At 39.8% G+C, this 4,886-nt stretch overlaps 1 non-coding gene across 1 annotated transcript; it reads right to left on the reverse strand.

The window, feature by feature from the left end:
- Positions 1–2,139: 2,139 nt before the first annotated feature.
- LOC132354440 (U6 spliceosomal RNA) lies at positions 2,140–2,243 on the reverse strand. The gene has a single exon (XR_009499305.1). It is a non-coding gene; the product is annotated as a U6 spliceosomal RNA (small nuclear RNA).
- Between the last annotated feature and the right edge of the window lie 2,643 nt (positions 2,244–4,886).

A 4,886-nucleotide genomic window follows, 5' to 3' on the forward strand; every position in this document is an offset into this window, starting at 1 on the left:
AGTTATGTTAGAACATCACAGGCTATGGAAAAGACATAGAGCAAGATTGTGAATGTTGCGATGATGCAGTGGGTCTACTTGTCCGGAATTTTCCAGCTATTTAATTGCTTACTTCCCTGATTTCATGCAAGGCTGTCGATCAGATCATGCCTCCTCATGGACACCTCCTCCAACCAGCTTTTCTAAAATAGCAATTCATGATATTTACCTCCAAGCTGTGTCTTTATACTTAATATGTACAGCAAGCTGACATTATAAGCTCATTTGCTTATTTCTTTATCATCTGTCTCCACAACTAGAATGCAAGCTTGGTGAAGAAACGACATTTTCTGTTTTGTTCAGGGCTGTGTGTGCCAGTGCCTGGTCCATCACAGACATTCACACAATAAATGAATCAGATGTTCACACAATAAATGAATCTGTCAAGTGAAAAAAAAATTTTCAAGTCTGGGAGAACACTAGAAACCTAGAGAGAATCCCCGTGAATGTGTATCTGTGTTATGATAATTTTACATTTGAAAAACAAAAGCAGGACTTCCCTGGTGGCTCAGGGCCACAACTATGCAAGCCCACACGCCTAGAGCCCGTGCCCCGCAACAAGAGAAGCCACCGCAATGAGAAGCCCGCGCACCGCAACGAAGAGTAACCCTTGCTCGCCACAACTAGAGGAAGCCCGCGCGCAGCAACAAAGAGCCAGCGCAGCCAAAAATAAATCAGTAAATAAATTAGTTTATAAAAAGATGAATTTTTTAAAAAAAGGAAAGAAAGAAAAACAAAAGCAAACCTCTACTTTTAGTAACACCCATTGTGAACCAAGCAGAAGCCTTTGGGAGGCATTTCAGAGGTTGATCACAGTTGCCGAGTGTTTGGGGTAGAGTGGCCTTGGAGTGACACAGCTCTCTTTGGGAATATTTTCTCAGGCATCTTTGTGAGCTCTGTCCTGGTTTTCTCCTTGGTTATCTTGTATCTCCTTCAGGGTTTGGTACATTGTGTGGATAAGAAATCCAGTTAAAAAATGCGAGTTTGTGGTTTTTTTGCCTGACCTACCACCTACATTCAAGCTTTTCGAGGATGGCCATTCCTTTTTTTAAATAAATTTATTTATTTATTTTTGGCTGCATTGGGTCTTCGTTGCTGCGCACAGCCTTTCTCTACTTGTGGCCAGCGGGGGCTACTCTTCATTGCGGTGCATGGGCTTCTCATTGCAGTGGCTTCTCTTGTTGCAGAGCATGGGCTCTAGGCGCGCAGGCTTCAGTAGTTGTGGCACGTGGGCTCAGTAGTTGTGTTGTGGCTTGTGCACTCTGGAGCGCAGGCTCAGTAGTTGTGGTGCAAGGGCTTAGTTGCTCCGTGGTATGTGAGATCTTCCTGGACCACGGCACGAACCAGTGTCCCCGGCATTGGCAGGCGGATTTTTAACCACTGCACCACCAGGGAAGTCCAGGATGGCCATTCTTAATAATATTGGTGATGGAACGTACATGATAGATAAGAGAGAGGAAGGTATGAAAGATGAGATTCCAAGTGTCAGGAGTGTGCAAATATGTGTTTGGAAGGGCTGTTGATTCACATGGATGAGGAAACATGGATGTGCCTCAGCTTTAGGTGGGAGCGGAATCATGAGTTTTAATTTTGAGTTTCTGAAGGCACCTTGTAAAATCTTGGAACCACTTAACTAATTGAATTATTCAATACACTTTCCCGATTGTCTGTCAAGCTCCAGGGTCTGCTTGGGCTCTGAGAACACACATATAAATCATTCAGTACATATATGTTTTAATCATGCCACTCACATCCTGTTTACTACTCCAGCCTCAGTTTTCCCATCCAACAAATCCCTCGGAAGGTTGAAGAAAGGGGTTTATTTCTATATCTGGGTACCACTGTCTTTATGTCAGAGACTGTCCTTCTCTATTTCCTTTTATCCAAAAGAGCAATTCAGCCTTACAAATCACTACTTTATTGACGGATGGTTAAAAAAAAAAAAAAAAAGTTCCATGTGAGAAAGAAAAAAGAAAGTAAGGAATTGCAGTAGGGATTGTAAGGGAAGCAAACTTTTCTGCTTTTAAGGTTCTTGCTGGCGGTTCCTGAGAGTTAAATTGACATAAGTTTGACCAGCAGGAGGAAAACATACACATTAAAAAAAATACAGAATGCTTCATAATGTTGCGTGTCATCTTTGCACAAGGCCAAGGCTAATTTACTCTGTATCATTCTGTTCCGATTTTATTACCCATGCTGTGGAATCAAGCTCCATGCAAATTTATTTAATACACGTTTTACATGACACGGGAGCCTTCACGAGGACTCAAGACACAAGGAGATGGCAAAACTTACTTGCTTTTTTTTTTGTTTTTTAAATCAACAATCGCTTTTTTAAAAATTGGAAAGTATAGTTGATTTACAATGTTGTGTTACTTTCAGGTGTACAGCAAAGTGATTATATATATAGGGTTGGCCAAAAAGTTCGTTTGGTTTCAAGGAAACATAAAAGACACATTTTTCAGTTTCACCAAGAATTTTATTGAACACTGTATTCACTAACCAAACGAACGTTTTGGCCAACCCAATATCTATATATTCTTTTTCAGATTCTTTTTCATTATGGTTTATTACAAAATATCAAATATAGTTCCCTGTGCTATACAGTAGGAACTTGTTGTTTGTCTGTTTTATATATTGTAGTTTGTATCTGCTAATCCCAAACTCCCAATCCATCCCTACCCCCCTTTCCTCCTAAGTTTGTTTTCTACGTCTGAGTCTATTTGTTTTGTAAATAAGTTCATTTGTGTCATTTTTTTAAGATTCCACATACAAGAGATATCATATGATAAAGCCGACTTGCTTTTACATTGGGTTATATAAGAGAGGTGTCTAGAACTCTATTTACAACTTGTATTAAATAAATTTGCATGGTTCTTGCTCAGCTTTTCATCCTTAATGACAAGAATGTGACTTCCTTCTGAATAAGAATGGCATCTGTCATCTGGGAATTTCACCTTTCTCTTTTAGGAAAAAGAAGGAAGGTCAGAGTGTTTTTCCTGTATTTGTGGTTTCAGGTGCCTTTCACTCAAAAAAGTCAGTATGCCAGAGCTGCATAGTTTGGGGGTGGCCTGTAGCAAACTCCTTCAGGGTGAAGACTTTCTCAATAGGGGAGATGGACGGAGCGCATCTCCAATTATAACAAGGAGAAATGGGGATTTGCAGCCAGAGTGTAGAGTGAGGGGGGTCAGTGGATGGAAAATCACTGAGAACAGTTCCAAAGGTGGAACTCTGACTTAATGAGTCTAATAGGATTCTCACTAAAGCAGGTCAAGGACTTAGACATTAAATGAAGGGATGAGGAACTTGATCAGATATCAGAGGTGATCAGATATCAAGGGTGGGGGAAATGATTTAGTCGAATTCTTTGGTAAGACTGGGCTTGGGCATGTGGAAGGCAGGCCCAAGGCCAAGGTCAAGGTCATTATTTCCTGAATTACTAATGAGATCTGGGGGGTGAACGGAAAGAATGGGAGGTCAGAGCTGGGGAAATTGATGCAAAAGCAAAGGGCAATGGAGGCGGGAGTGGGGGTGGGGATCTGAAAGGGAAACGAGGACTTGGAGGCAAGAATTCCTCCCTTCTCCGCGGGAAAGACATTCACACCCTCATTCAGTGCAAAGAATGGGATTTGACAGCTGTTTTAGAGAGTATTTTGAATATCACCAGAACACAAAGAGTAGGTATACATCTGTTAATAATGGCAAACAAACTTAATTCTATTTACTATGAAAGCCCCAGGGGTGGGGAGTTGGGGGGATGGGACATACTCTCATTCTTCGGATTTCTAAGAAATTACCGAGCCAGAACAGTAGGGTTTTGTTTTTTAATTTTTAAATTGAATTTTATTTATTTATTTATACAGCAGGTTCTTATTAGTTATCTATTTTATACATATTAGTGTATATATGTCAATCCCAATCTCCCAATTCATCCCACCCCTCCCCCCCAACCCCCACCGCTTTCCCCCCTTGGTGTCCGTACGTTTGCAGTAGTTTTTTTAAATAAACTTTTTTTTTTTTAAGACACTTTTAATTTTAGAACAAGTTTAGATCTACAGAAAAACTGGAAAGAGTACAGAGTTCCCATTATACCTGCGACCAGTTTCCCCTGTACATTAATACATTATTGGTCCAACAAGGACCTACTCTATAGCACAGGGAACTCTGCTCAATACTCTGTAATAGCCTAAATGGGAAAAGAATTTGAAAAAGAATAGATACATGTAAATGCATAATACCTGAAACTGCTGAAAATGCTGTATACCTGAAACTAACACAACATTGTTAATCAACTATTCTCCAATATAAAATAAAAATATTTTAAAGAATAAATTTAAAAATACATGATGAGTACATTAGTATGGCAAATTTGTTACAATTGTCACCAATATTATTATTAGTATTATTAGCTGCAGTTCATAGTTTACTCAGATTTCCTTAGTTTTTTTCTTTTTCTTTTTTTTTTTTTAACCTAATGTCCTTTTTTCTGTTCCAGGATCCCATCCAGGACATCATACTATATACAGTTGTCATGTTTTCTTGGGCTCCACTTGGCTGTGAGGGTTTCTCAGACTTTCCTTATTTTTGACAACCTGGACAGTTTTGAGACATTCTGGTCAGGTATTTTGTAGAATGTGCACTTCAGTTGGGATTGGTCTCTTGTTTTTCTTATGATTAGACTGGAATCATGGGTTTTGGGAAGGAAGACCATACATTTCAGTGCCTTTTGATCACATTTCAAGGGTACATTCTTTTTTTTGTTTTTTGGCCTCGCCCCAAGGCTTGTGGGATCTTAGTTCTATGACCAGGGACTGAACCTAGGCCCTCGGCATTGAAAGCTTGGAGTC

This window comes from Balaenoptera ricei, chromosome 19, assembly GCF_028023285.1.
Source record: "Balaenoptera ricei isolate mBalRic1 chromosome 19, mBalRic1.hap2, whole genome shotgun sequence".
In the NCBI taxonomy this organism is placed as follows: domain Eukaryota; kingdom Metazoa; phylum Chordata; class Mammalia; order Artiodactyla; family Balaenopteridae; genus Balaenoptera; species Balaenoptera ricei.